Source organism: Taudactylus pleione, unplaced genomic scaffold (assembly GCF_031769625.1).
Source record: "Taudactylus pleione unplaced genomic scaffold, aTauple2 ptg000016l, whole genome shotgun sequence".
Classification (NCBI taxonomy): domain Eukaryota; kingdom Metazoa; phylum Chordata; class Amphibia; order Anura; family Myobatrachidae; genus Taudactylus; species Taudactylus pleione.
Genome location: NW_028284418.1, coordinates 17,057,722 through 17,072,679, shown reverse-complemented (window position 1 = coordinate 17,072,679; position 14,958 = coordinate 17,057,722). Strand labels below are relative to the sequence as shown.

The window sequence follows — 14,958 nt, the reverse complement described above, 5'->3', positions numbered from 1 at the left end:
ATGCACATGTGGTAGCATGGCCGAGCAGTCAAAAGCGCTGGATTAAGGCTCCAGTCTCTTTGGAGGCGTGGGTGCAAATCTCACTACTGCCATCTTTATTATACAAAGAGTAGGGCAGTTATTGATGGCAAAGTGATTCTTTTTTTCCATTAGATAGGATATTACCCAGCTGAAGTTGGTTGGTGGAAGATTCCTATAGCTATTCAACAGTTCATCATTGTTACAAGAGACTTCCCAAACATTTTAAAAATGTTATCTGCTAAGAGTAAAGATGAGCCAAAATTAAGTTGGCATGAATTAATTAGAAGTAATATCATAACTAATATTTAATTACTGAGTGGTCTTATCATACAATTAGAGATGGAAATGTTGGCAACGTGACTCATTGGTATAAATTGATGGATTTATATTCCGATTTCTCTATCTTTCCTATCTCTCTGGATTTTAGTCTCACAGCTGTCTATTTTAGGCATTTGAATAATACTTAAAAGTTATTTGGATACATCAGTTGCACTAAATGATGGAAATTTGAAGACAAATATAATCATTACTTGTTAAATGTACCTGGCTTCTTTTGCATTTCATCTCAGCTTTTCCTGACTTTGGGTAAAGTTTTGAATGACATTCCAGATATGAGAGCTAAAATATTTTAAAGTGTACAGCAGGTTGTAGGATGACAGAGCTATTCAAGCTGCTGGAATCAAATCCCACTGCTGCCATATTTATTCTCCAAGGAGAAGATCCAGTGATATATATCAAAGTGCTTTCCTAAAGTAGATAAGGTATAAAAGAAGCTAAATTTGGTTAGTGGAAGCACACCATAAGCTGTCACATGCAGTAGCTCAAAACAAGTTATCATGGTTTTAATAGTTTTCTCAAACTTTTTTTAGAACTATCTAAAATGTATTGTTGCTCTCAAAAAGTGGCTTTGAATATCTCTGCGATCTACATTATGCATCTAGCAAGCATCTCAATTTTTGAATATGTCAGTTAAAACAAACAAAAATTAACTGAGAAAATTAAAAAATCAGTTCTCATCAATATTACCAAGTAAAACATGGATGTTTTTACCTTTCATTGAACTCTTGTATTAGCGAATTGTTTTTCATTTCATAGACTTTTAACATGACACTTCTTTCCAAGTGTCGCTTTAAAACAAAATTAAACATTTAATTTGCAGCGATCTTAATTATATGAAAGATCTGTGAGATAAGAACTCCATGTGTGCCAGTGGTAGCATGGCCGAGCGGTCTAAGGCGCTGGATTTAGGCTCCAGTCTCTTCGGAGGCGTGGGTTCAAATCCCACTGCTGCCAATCTTATTTTCCAAAGAATTGATTTTTGATCAGATATTAACCAACTGAAAAAGGTTGGTGATAGTACCCTGCATTAGCCACCAAGTTCCCAACAGTTCATCATAGTTGCAACAGTCTATTCAAACCTTTAAAATAATGATATCTGCTAACAATAAAGATATTCAAATTTTAATTTTGCATGAAGTAATTATGTGCCCTATCAGAACTAATATTTTATTACTTCATGCATCTCAATTTCTTTTGTTATTTCAATGAAAATAAACAAAATGCAATTCTATAAAAAATCTGAATTTATCATCGGATTTATGTTTAATAATGAACTTTCTTTTAACTTTTGCTGACATCTTTTCAATTAATACTTTAAAACAAAAAAACCCTTTGATTTTGATGTTCTAGATCTGTGAGCTACCCTAACAACATGCACAAGTGGTAGCATGGCCGAGCAGTCTAAGGCGCTGGATTAAGGCTCCAGTCTCTTTGGAGGTGTGGGTGCAAATCTCACTACTGCCATCTTTATTATACAAAGAGTAGGGCAGTTATTGATGGCAAAGTGATTCTTTTTTTCCATTAGATAGGATATTACCCAACTGAAGTTGGTTGGTGGAAGATTCCTATAGCTACTCAACAGTTCATCATTGTTACAAGAGACTTCCCAAACGTTTTAAAAATGTTATCTGCTAAGAGTAAAGATGAGCCAAAATTAAGTTGGCATGAAGCAATTAGAAGTAATATCATAACTAATATTTAATTACTGAGTGGTCTTATCATACAATTAGAGATGGAAATGTTGGCAACGTGACTCATTGGTATAAATTGATGGATTTATATTCCGATTTCTCTATCTTTCCTATCTTTCTGGATTTTAATCTCACAGCTGTCTATCTTAGGCATTTGAATAGTACTTTAAAGTTATTTGGATACATCAGTTGCACTAAATGAAGGAAATCTGAAGACAAATATAATCATTACTTGTTAAATGTACCTGGCTTCTTTTACATTTTATCTCTGCTTTTCCTGACTTTGGGTAAAGTTTTGAATGACATTTCAGATATGAGAGTTAAAATATTTTAAAGTGTACAGCAGGTTGTAGGATGACAGAGCTATTCAAGCTGCTGGAATCAAATCCCACTGCTGCCATATTTATTCTCCAAGGAGAAGATCCAGTGATGTATATCAAAGTGTATTCCTAAAGTAGATAAGATATAAAAGAAGCTAAATTTGGTTGGTGGAAGCACACCATAAGCTGTCACATGCAGTAGCTCAAAACAAGTTATCATGGTTTTAATAGTTTTCTCAAACCTTTTTTAGAACTATCAAAATTGTATTGTTGCTCTCAAAAAGTGGCTTTGAATATCTCTGCGATCTACATTATGCATCTAGCAAGCATCTCAATTTTTGAATATGTCAGTTAAAACAAACAAAAGTAACTGAGAAAATTAAAAAATCAGTTCTCATCAATATTACCAAGTAAAACATGGATGTTTTTACCTTTCATTGAACTCTTGTATTAGCGAATTGTTTTTCATTTCATAGACTTTTAACATGACACTTCTTTCCAAGTGTCGCTTTAAAACAAAATTAAACATTTAATTTGCAGCAATCTTAATTATATGAAAGATCTGTGAGATAAGAACTCCATGTGTGCCAGTGGTAGCATGGCCGAGCGTTCTAAGGCGCTGGATTTAGGTTCAAATCCCACTGCTGCCAATCTTATTTTCCAAAGAATTGATTTTTGATCAGATATTAACCAACTGAAAAAGGTTGGTGATAGTACCCTGCATTAGCCACCAAGTTCCCAACAGTTCATCATAGTTGCAACAGTCTTCTCAAACCTTTAAAATAATGATATCTGCTAACAATAAAGATATTCAAATTTTAATTTTGAATGAAGTAATTATGTGCCCTATCAGTAATAAAATATTTTATTACTTCATGCATCTCAATTTCTTTTGTTATTTCAATGAAAATAAACAAAATGCAATTCAATAAAAAATCTGAATTTCTCATCGGATTTATGTTTAATAATGAACTTTCTTTTAACCTTTGCTGACATCTTTTCAATTAATACTTTAAAACAAAAAAACCCTTTACTTTTGATGTTCTAGATCTGTGAGCTACCCTAACAACATGCACATGTGATAGCATGGCTGAGCAGTCTAAAGCGCTGGATTAAGGCTCGAGTCTCTTTGGAGGCGTGGGTGCAAATCTCACTACTGCCATCTTTATTATACAAAGAGTAGGGCAGTTATTGATGGCAAAGTGATTCTTTTTTTCCATTAGATAGGATATTACCCAGCTGAAGTTGGTTGGTGGAAGATTCCTATAGCTACTCAACAGTTCATCATTGTTACAAGAGACTTCCCAAATGTTTTAAAAATGTTATCTGCTAAGAGTAAAGATGAGCCAAAATTAAGTTGGCATGAATTAATTAGAAGTAATATCATAAATAATATTTAATTACTGAGTGGTCTTATCATACAATTAGAGATGGAAATGTTGGCAACGTGACTCATTGGTATAAATTGAGGGATTTATATTCCGATTTCTCTATCTTTCCTATCTCTCTGGATTTTAATCTCACAGCTGTCTATTTTAGGCATTTGAATAATACTTAAAAGTTATTTGGATACATCAGTTGCACTAAATGAAGGAAATTTGAAGACAAATATAATCATTACTTGTTAAATGTACCTGGCTTCTTTTGCATTTTATCTCAGCTTTTCCTGACTTTGGGTAAAGTTTTGAATGACATTCCAGATATGAGAGCTAAAATATTTTAAAGTGTTAAGCAGGTTGTAGGCTGACAGAGCTATTCAAGCTGCTGGAATCAAATCCCACTGCTGCCATATTTATTCTCCAAGGAGAAGATCCAGTGATATATATCAAAGTGCTTTCCTAAAGTAGATAAGGTATAAAAGAAGCTAAATTTGGTTAGTGGAAGCACACCATAAGCTGTCACATGCAGTAGCTCAAAACAAGTTATCATGGTTTTAATAGTTTTCTCAAACCTTTTTTAGAACTATCTAAAATGTATTGTTGCTCTCAAAAAGTGGCTTTGAATATCTCTGCGATCTACATTATGCATCTAGCAAGCATCTCAATTTTTTAATATGTCAGTTAAAACAAACAAAAAGTAACTGAGAAAATTAAAAAATCAGTTCTCATCAATATTACCAAGTAAAACATGGATGTTTTTACCTTTCATTGAAATCTTGTATTAGCGAATTGTTTTTCATTTCATAGACTTTTAACATGACACTTCTTTCCAAGTGTCGCTTTAAAAAAAAATTAAACATTTAATTTGCAGCAATCTTAATTATATGAAAGATCTGTGAGATAAGAACTCCATGTGTGCCAGTGGTAGCATGGCTGAGCGGTCTAAGGCGCTAGATTTAGGCTCCAGTCTCTTCGGAGGCGTGGGTTCAAATCCCACTGCTGCCAATCTTATTTTCCAAAGAATTGATTTTTGATCAGATATTAACCAACTGAAAAAGGTTGGTGATAGTACCCTGCTTTAGCCACCAAGTTCCCAACAGTTCATCATAGTTGCAACAGTCTATTCAAACCTTTAAAATAATGATATCTGCTAACAATAAAGATATTCAAATTTTAATTTTGCATGAAGTAATTATGTGCCCTATCAGAACTAATATTTTATTACTTCATGCATCTCAATTTCTTTTGTTATTTCAATGAAAATAAACAAAATGCAATTCTATAAAAAATCTGAATTTCTCATCGGATTTATGTTTAATAATGAACTTTCTTTTAACTTTTGCTGACATCTTTTCAATTAATACTTTAAATCAAAAAAACCCTTTTATTTTGATGTTCTAGATCTGTGAGCTACCCTAACAACATGCACAAGTGGTAGCATGGCCGAGCAGTCTAAGGCGCTGGATTAAGGCTCCAGTCTCTTTGGAGGTGTGGGTGCAAATCTCACTACTGCCATCTTTATTATACAAAGAGTAGGGCAGTTATTGATGGCAAAGTGATTCTTTTTTTCCATTAGATAGGATATTACCCAACTGAAGTTGGTTGGTGGAAGATTCCTATAGCTACTCAACAGTTCATCATTGTTACAAGAGACTTCCCAAACGTTTTAAAAATGTTATCTGCTAAGAGTAAAGATGAGCCAAAATTAAGTTGGCATGAAGCAATTAGAAGTAATATCATAACTAATATTTAATTACTGAGTGGTCTTATCATACAATTAGAGATGGAAATGTTGGCAACGTGACTCATTGGTATAAATTGATGGATTTATACTCCGATTTCTCTATCTTTCCTATCTTTCTGGATTTTAATCTCACAGCTGTCTATCTTAGGCATTTGAATAGTACTTCAAAGTTATTTGGATACATCAGTTGCACTAAATGAAGGAAATCTGAAGACAAATATAATCATTACTTGTTAAATGTACCTGGCTTCTTTTGCATTTTATCTCAGCTTTTCCTGACTTTGGGTAAAGTTTTGAATGACATTCCAGATATGAGAGCTAAAATATTTTAAAGTGTTAAGCAGGTTGTAGGATGACAGAGCTATTCAAGCTGCTGGAATCAAATCCCACTGCTGCCATATTTATTCTCCAAGGAGAAGATCCAGTGATATATATCAAAGTGTATTCCTAAAGTAGATAAGGTATAAAAGAAGCTAAATTTGGTTGGTGGAAGCACACCATAAGCTGTCACATGCAGTAGCTCAAAACAAGTTATCATGGTTTTAATAGTTTTCTCAAACCTTTTTTAGAACTATCTAAATTGTATTGTTGCTCTCAAAAACTGGCTTTGAATATCTCTGTGATCTACATTATGCATCTAGCAAGCATCTCAATTTTTGAATATGTCAGTTAAAACAAACAAAAAGTAACTGAGAAAATTAAAAAATCAGTTCTCATCAATATTACCAAGTAAAACATGGATGTTTTACCTTTCATTGAAATCTTGTATTTGCGAATTGTTTATCATTTCATAGACTTTTAACATGACACTTCTTTCCAAGTGTCGCTTTAAAACAAAATTAAACATTTAATTTGCAGCAATCTTAATTATATGAAAGATCTGTGAGATAAGAACTCCATGTGTGCCAGTGGTAGCATGGTCGAGCGTTCTAAGGCGCTGGATTTAGGTTCAAATCCCACTGCTGCCAATCTTATTTTCCAAAGAATTGATTTTTGATCAGATATTAACCAACTGAAAAAGGTTGGTGATAGTACCCTGCATTAGCCACCAAGTTCCCAACAGTTCATCATAGTTGCAACACTCTTCTCAAACCTTTAAAATAATGATATCTGCTAACAATAAAGATATTCAAATTTTAATTTTGCATGAAGTAATTATGTGCCCTATCAGTAATAAATTATTTTATTACTTCATGCATCTCAATTTCTTTTGTTATTTCAATGAAAATAAACAAAATGCAATTCAATAAAAAATCTGAATTTCTCATCGGATTTATGTTTAATAATGAACTTTCTTTTAACCTTTGCTGACATCTTTTCAATTAATACTTTAAAAAAAAAAACCCTTTAATTTTGATGTTCTAGATCTGTGAGCTACCCTAACAACATGCACATGTGGTAGCATGGCCGAGCAGTCAAAAGCGCTGGATTAAGGCTCCAGTCTCTTTGGAGGCGTGGGTGCAAATCTCACTACTGCCATCTTTATTATACAAAGAGTAGGGCAGTTATTGATGGCAAAGTGATTCTTTTTTTCCATTAGATAGGATATTACCCAGCTGAAGTTGGTTGGTGGAAGATTCCTATAGCTATTCAACAGTTCATCATTGTTACAAGAGACTTCCCAAACATTTTAAAAATGTTATCTGCTAAGAGTAAAGATGAGCCAAAATTAAGTTGGCATGAATTAATTAGAAGTAATATCATAACTAATATTTAATTACTGAGTGGTCTTATCATACAATTAGAGATGGAAATGTTGGCAACGTGACTCATTGGTATAAATTGATGGATTTATATTCCGATTTCTCTATCTTTCCTATCTCTCTGGATTTTAGTCTCACAGCTGTCTATTTTAGGCATTTGAATAATACTTAAAAGTTATTTGGATACATCAGTTGCACTAAATGATGGAAATTTGAAGACAAATATAATCATTACTTGTTAAATGTACCTGGCTTCTTTTGCATTTCATCTCAGCTTTTCCTGACTTTGGATAAAGTTTTGAATGACATTCCAGATATGAGAGCTAAAATATTTTAAAGTGTACAGCAGGTTGTAGGATGACAGAGCTATTCAAGCTGCTGGAATCAAATCCCACTGCTGCCATATTTATTCTCCAAGGAGAAGATCCAGTGATATATATCAAAGTGCTTTCCTAAAGTAGATAAGGTATAAAAGAAGCTAAATTTGGTTAGTGGAAGCACACCATAAGCTGTCACATGCAGTAGCTCAAAACAAGTTATCATGGTTTTAATAGTTTTCTCAAACTTTTTTTAGAACTATCTAAAATGTATTGTTGCTCTCAAAAAGTGGCTTTGAATATCTCTGCGATCTACATTATGCATCTAGCAAGCATCTCAATTTTTGAATATGTCAGTTAAAACAAACAAAAGTAACTGAGAAAATTAAAAAATCAGTTCTCATCAATATTACCAAGTAAAACATGGATGTTTTTACCTTTCATTGAACTCTTGTATTAGCGAATTGTTTTTCATTTCATAGACTTTTAACATGACACTTCTTTCCAAGTGTCGCTTTAAAACAAAATTAAACATTTAATTTGCAGCGATCTTAATTATATGAAAGATCTGTGAGATAAGAAGTCCATGTGTGCCAGTGGTAGCATGGCCGAGCGGTCTAAGGCGCTGGATTTAGGCTCCAGTCTCTTCGGAGGCGTGGGTTCAAATCCCACTGCTGCCAATCTTATTTTCCAAAGAATTGATTTTTGATCAGATATTAACCAACTGAAAAAGGTTGGTGATAGTACCCTGCATTAGCCACCAAGTTCCCAACAGTTCATCATAGTTGCAACAGTCTATTCAAACCTTTAAAATAATGATATCTGCTAACAATAAAGATATTCAAATTTTAATTTTGCATGAAGTAATTATGTGCCCTATCAGAACTAATATTTTATTACTTCATGCATCTCAATTTCTTTTGTTATTTCAATGAAAATAAACAAAATGCAATTCTATAAAAAATCTGAATTTATCATCGGATTTATGTTTAATAATGAACTTTCTTTTAACTTTTGCTGACATCTTTTCAATTAATACTTTAAAACAAAAAAACCCTTTGATTTTGATGTTCTAGATCTGTGAGCTACCCTAACAACATGCACAAGTGGTAGCATGGCCGAGCAGTCTAAGGCGCTGGATTAAGGCTCCAGTCTCTTTGGAGGTGTGGGTGCAAATCTCACTACTGCCATCTTTATTATACAAAGAGTAGGGCAGTTATTGATGGCAAAGTGATTCTTTTTTTCCATTAGATAGGATATTACCCAACTGAAGTTGGTTGGTGGAAGATTCCTATAGCTACTCAACAGTTCATCATTGTTACAAGAGACTTCCCAAACGTTTTAAAAATGTTATCTGCTAAGAGTAAAGATGAGCCAAAATTAAGTTGGCATGAAGCAATTAGAAGTAATATCATAACTAATATTTAATTACTGAGTGGTCTTATCATACAATTAGAGATGGAAATGTTGGCAACGTGACTCATTGGTATAAATTGATGGATTTATATTCCGATTTCTCTATCTTTCCTATCTTTCTGGATTTTAATCTCACAGCTGTCTATCTTAGGCATTTGAATAGTACTTCAAAGTTATTTGGATACATCAGTTGCACTAAATGAAGGAAATCTGAAGACAAATATAATCATTACTTGTTAAATGTACCTGGCTTCTTTTACATTTTATCTCTGCTTTTCCTGACTTTGGGTAAAGTTTTGAATGACATTTCAGATATGAGAGTTAAAATATTTTAAAGTGTACAGCAGGTTGTAGGATGACAGAGCTATTCAAGCTGCTGGAATCAAATCCCACTGCTGCCATATTTATTCTCCAAGGAGAAGATCCAGTGATGTATATCAAAGTGTATTCCTAAAGTAGATAAGATATAAAAGAAGCTAAATTTGGTTGGTGGAAGCACACCATAAGCTGTCACATGCAGTAGCTCAAAACAAGTTATCATGGTTTTAATAGTTTTCTCAAACCTTTTTTAGAACTATCAAAATTGTATTGTTGCTCTCAAAAAGTGGCTTTGAATATCTCTGCGATCTACATTATGCATCTAGCAAGCATCTCAATTTTTGAATATGTCAGTTAAAACAAACAAAAGTAACTGAGAAAATTAAAAAATCAGTTCTCATCAATATTACCAAGTAAAACATGGATGTTTTTACCTTTCATTGAACTCTTGTATTAGCGAATTGTTTTTCATTTCATAGACTTTTAACATGACACTTCTTTCCAAGTGTCGCTTTAAAACAAAATTAAACATTTAATTTGCAGCAATCTTAATTATATGAAAGATCTGTGAGATAAGAACTCCATGTGTGCCAGTGGTAGCATGGCCGAGCGTTCTAAGGCGCTGGATTTAGGTTCAAATCCCACTGCTGCCAATCTTATTTTCCAAAGAATTGATTTTTGATCAGATATTAACCAACTGAAAAAGGTTGGTGATAGTACCCTGCATTAGCCACCAAGTTCCCAACAGTTCATCATAGTTGCAACAGTCTTCTCAAACCTTTAAAATAATGATATCTGCTAACAATAAAGATATTCAAATTTTAATTTTGAATGAAGTAATTATGTGCCCTATCAGTAATAAAATATTTTATTACTTCATGCATCTCAATTTCTTTTGTTATTTCAATGAAAATAAACAAAATGCAATTCAATAAAAAATCTGAATTTCTCATCGGATTTATGTTTAATAATGAACTTTCTTTTAACCTTTGCTGACATCTTTTCAATTAATACTTTAAAACAAAAAAACCCTTTACTTTTGATGTTCTAGATCTGTGAGCTACCCTAACAACATGCACATGTGATAGCATGGCTGAGCAGTCTAAAGCGCTGGATTAAGGCTCGAGTCTCTTTGGAGGCGTGGGTGCAAATCTCACTACTGCCATCTTTATTATACAAAGAGTAGGGCAGTTATTGATGGCAAAGTGATTCTTTTTTTCCATTAGATAGGATATTACCCAGCTGAAGTTGGTTGGTGGAAGATTCCTATAGCTACTCAACAGTTCATCATTGTTACAAGAGACTTCCCAAACGTTTTAAAAATGTTATCTGCTAAGAGTAAAGATGAGCCAAAATTAAGTTGGCATGAATTAATTAGAAGTAATATCATAAATAATATTTAATTACTGAGTGGTCTTATCATACAATTAGAGATGGAAATGTTGGCAACGTGACTCATTGGTATAAATTGAGGGATTTATATTCCGATTTCTCTATCTTTCCTATCTCTCTGGATTTTAATCTCACAGCTGTCTATTTTAGGCATTTGAATAATACTTAAAAGTTATTTGGATACATCAGTTGCACTAAATGAAGGAAATTTGAAGACAAATATAATCATTACTTGTTAAATGTACCTGGCTTCTTTTGCATTTTATCTCAGCTTTTCCTGACTTTGGGTAAAGTTTTGAATGACATCCCAGATATGAGAGCTAAAATATTTTAAAGTGTTAAGCAGGTTGTAGGCTGACAGAGCTATTCAAGCTGCTGGAATCAAATCCCACTGCTGCCATATTTATTCTCCAAGGAGAAGATCCAGTGATATATATCAAAGTGCTTTCCTAAAGTAGATAAGGTATAAAAGAAGCTAAATTTGGTTAGTGGAAGCACACCATAAGCTGTCACATGCAGTAGCTCAAAACAAGTTATCATGGTTTTAATAGTTTTCTCAAACCTTTTTTAGAACTATCTAAAATGTATTGTTGCTCTCAAAAAGTGGCTTTGAATATCTCTGCGATCTACATTATGCATCTAGCAAGCATCTCAATTTTTTAATATGTCAGTTAAAACAAACAAAAAGTAACTGAGAAAATTAAAAAATCAGTTCTCATCAATATTACCAAGTTAAACATGGATGTTTTTACCTTTCATTGAAATCTTGTATTAGCGAATTGTTTTTCATTTCATAGACTTTTAACATGACACTTCTTTCCAAGTGTCGCTTTAAAACAAAATTAAACATTTAATTTGCAGCAATCTTAATTATATGAAAGATCTGTGAGATAAGAACTCCATGTGTGCCAGTGGTAGCATGGCTGAGCGGTCTAAGGCGCTAGATTTAGGCTCCAGTCTCTTCGGAGGCGTGGGTTCAAATCCCACTGCTGCCAATCTTATTTTCCAAAGAATTGATTTTTGATCAGATATTAACCAACTGAAAAAGGTTGGTGATAGTACCCTGCTTTAGCCACCAAGTTCCCAACAGTTCATCATAGTTGCAACAGTCTATTCAAACCTTTAAAATAATGATATCTGCTAACAATAAAGATATTCAAATTTTAATTTTGCATGAAGTAATTATGTGCCCTATCAGAACTAATATTTTATTACTTCATGCATCTCAATTTCTTTTGTTATTTCAATGAAAATAAACAAAATGCAATTCTATAAAAAATCTGAATTTCTCATCGGATTTATGTTTAATAATGAACTTTCTTTTAACTTTTGCTGACATCTTTTCAATTAATACTTTAAATCAAAAAAACCCTTTTATTTTGATGTTCTAGATCTGTGAGCTACCCTAACAACATGCACAAGTGGTAGCATGGCCGAGCAGTCTAAGGCGCTGGATTAAGGCTCCAGTCTCTTTGGAGGTGTGGGTGCAAATCTCACTACTGCCATCTTTATTATACAAAGAGTAGGGCAGTTATTGATGGCAAAGTGATTCTTTTTTTCCATTAGATAGGATATTACCCAACTGAAGTTGGTTGGTGGAAGATTCCTATAGCTACTCAACAGTTCATCATTGTTACAAGAGACTTCCCAAACGTTTTAAAAATGTTATCTGCTAAGAGTAAAGATGAGCCAAAATTAAGTTGGCATGAAGCAATTAGAAGTAATATCATAACTAATATTTAATTACTGAGTGGTCTTATCATACAATTAGAGATGGAAATGTTGGCAACGTGACTCATTGGTATAAATTGATGGATTTATATTCCGATTTCTCTATCTTTCCTATCTTTCTGGATTTTAATCTCACAGCTGTCTATCTTAGGCATTTGAATAGTACTTCAAAGTTATTTGGATACATCAGTTGCACTAAATGAAGGAAATCTGAAGACAAATATAATCATTACTTGTTAAATGTACCTGGCTTCTTTTACATTTTATCTCTGCTTTTCCTGACTTTGGGTAAAGTTTTGAATGACATTTCAGATATGAGAGTTAAAATATTTTAAAGTGTACAGCAGGTTGTAGGATGACAGAGCTATTCAAGCTGCTGGAATCAAATCCCACTGCTGCCATATTTATTCTCCAAGGAGAAGATCCAGTGATGTATATCAAAGTGTATTCCTAAAGTAGATAAGATATAAAAGAAGCTAAATTTGGTTGGTGGAAGCACACCATAAGCTGTCACATGCAGTAGCTCAAAACAAGTTATCATGGTTTTAATAGTTTTCTCAAACCTTTTTTAGAACTATCAAAATTGTATTGTTGCTCTCAAAAAGTGGCTTTGAATATCTCTGCGATCTACATTATGCATCTAGCAAGCATCTCAATTTTTGAATATGTCAGTTAAAACAAACAAAAGTAACTGAGAAAATTAAAAAATCAGTTCTCATCAATATTACCAAGTAAAACATGGATGTTTTTACCTTTCATTGAACTCTTGTATTAGCGAATTGTTTTTCATTTCATAGACTTTTAACATGACACTTCTTTCCAAGTGTCGCTTTAAAACAAAATTAAACATTTAATTTGCAGCAATCTTAATTATATGAAAGATCTGTGAGATAAGAACTCCATGTGTGCCAGTGGTAGCATGGCCGAGCGTTCTAAGGCGCTGGATTTAGGTTCAAATCCCACTGCTGCCAATCTTATTTTCCAAAGAATTGATTTTTGATCAGATATTAACCAACTGAAAAAGGTTGGTGATAGTACCCTGCATTAGCCACCAAGTTCCCAACAGTTCATCATAGTTGCAACAGTCTTCTCAAACCTTTAAAATAATGATATCTGCTAACAATAAAGATATTCAAATTTTAATTTTGAATGAAGTAATTATGTGCCCTATCAGTAATAAAATATTTTATTACTTCATGCATCTCAATTTCTTTTGTTATTTCAATGAAAATAAACAAAATGCAATTCAATAAAAAATCTGAATTTCTCATCGGATTTATGTTTAATAATGAACTTTCTTTTAACCTTTGCTGACATCTTTTCAATTAATACTTTAAAACAAAAAAACCCTTTACTTTTGATGTTCTAGATCTGTGAGCTACCCTAACAACATGCACATGTGATAGCAATTCTGAGCAGTCTAAAGCGCTGGATTAAGGCTCGAGTCTCTTTGGAGGCGTGGGTGCAAATCTCACTACTGCCATCTTTATTATACAAAGAGTAGGGCAGTTATTGATGGCAAAGTGATTCTTTTTTTCCATTAGATAGGATATTACCCAGCTGAAGTTGGTTGGTGGAAGATTCCTATAGCTACTCAACAGTTCATCATTGTTACAAGAGACTTCCCAAACGTTTTAAAAATGTTATCTGCTAAGAGTAAAGATGAGCCAAAATTAAGTTGGCATGAATTAATTAGAAGTAATATCATAAATAATATTTAATTACTGAGTGGTCTTATCATACAATTAGAGATGGAAATGTTGGCAACGTGACTCATTGGTATAAATTGAGGGATTTATATTCCGATTTCTCTATCTTTCCTATCTCTCTGGATTTTAATCTCACAGCTGTCTATTTTAGGCATTTGAATAATACTTAAAAGTTATTTGGATACATCAGTTGCACTAAATGAAGGAAATTTGAAGACAAATATAATCATTACTTGTTAAATGTACCTGGCTTCTTTTGCATTTTATCTCAGCTTTTCCTGACTTTGGGTAAAGTTTTGAATGACATCCCAGATATGAGAGCTAAAATATTTTAAAGTGTTAAGCAGGTTGTAGGCTGACAGAGCTATTCAAGCTGCTGGAATCAAATCCCACTGCTGCCATATTTATTCTCCAAGGAGAAGATCCAGTGATATATATCAAAGTGCTTTCCTAAAGTAGATAAGGTATAAAAGAAGCTAAATTTGGTTAGTGGAAGCACACCATAAGCTGTCACATGCAGTAGCTCAAAACAAGTTATCATGGTTTTAATAGTTTTCTCAAACCTTTTTTAGAACTATCTAAAATGTATTGTTGCTCTCAAAAAGTGGCTTTGAATATCTCTGCGATCTACATTATGCATCTAGCAAGCATCTCAATTTTTTAATATGTCAGTTAAAACAAACAAAAAGTAACTGAGAAAATTAAAAAATCAGTTCTCATCAATATTACCAAGTTAAACATGGATGTTTTTACCTTTCATTGAAATCTTGTATTAGCGAATTGTTTTTCATTTCATAGACTTTTAACATGACACTTCTTTCCAAGTGTCGCTTTAAAACAAAATTAAACATTTAATTTGCAGCAATCTTAATTATATG

At 33.0% G+C, this 14,958-nt stretch overlaps 4 non-coding genes across 4 annotated transcripts; all 4 read left to right on the top strand.

Annotated features, from left to right (window-relative positions):
- The first annotated feature begins 1,232 nt into the window (after positions 1-1,232).
- TRNAL-UAG (transfer RNA leucine (anticodon UAG)) lies at positions 1,233-1,314 on the top strand. The gene has a single exon. It is a non-coding gene; the product is annotated as a tRNA-Leu (tRNA).
- Positions 1,315-4,673: 3,359 nt separating this feature from the next.
- TRNAL-UAG (transfer RNA leucine (anticodon UAG)) lies at positions 4,674-4,755 on the top strand. Its single transcript has one exon. It is a non-coding gene; the product is annotated as a tRNA-Leu (tRNA).
- Positions 4,756-8,112: 3,357 nt separating this feature from the next.
- Positions 8,113-8,194, top strand: TRNAL-UAG (transfer RNA leucine (anticodon UAG)). The gene has a single exon. It is a non-coding gene; the product is annotated as a tRNA-Leu (tRNA).
- Positions 8,195-11,553: 3,359 nt separating this feature from the next.
- On the top strand, positions 11,554-11,635 carry TRNAL-UAG (transfer RNA leucine (anticodon UAG)). The gene has a single exon. It is a non-coding gene; the product is annotated as a tRNA-Leu (tRNA).
- The last annotated feature ends 3,323 nt before the right edge of the window (positions 11,636-14,958 follow it).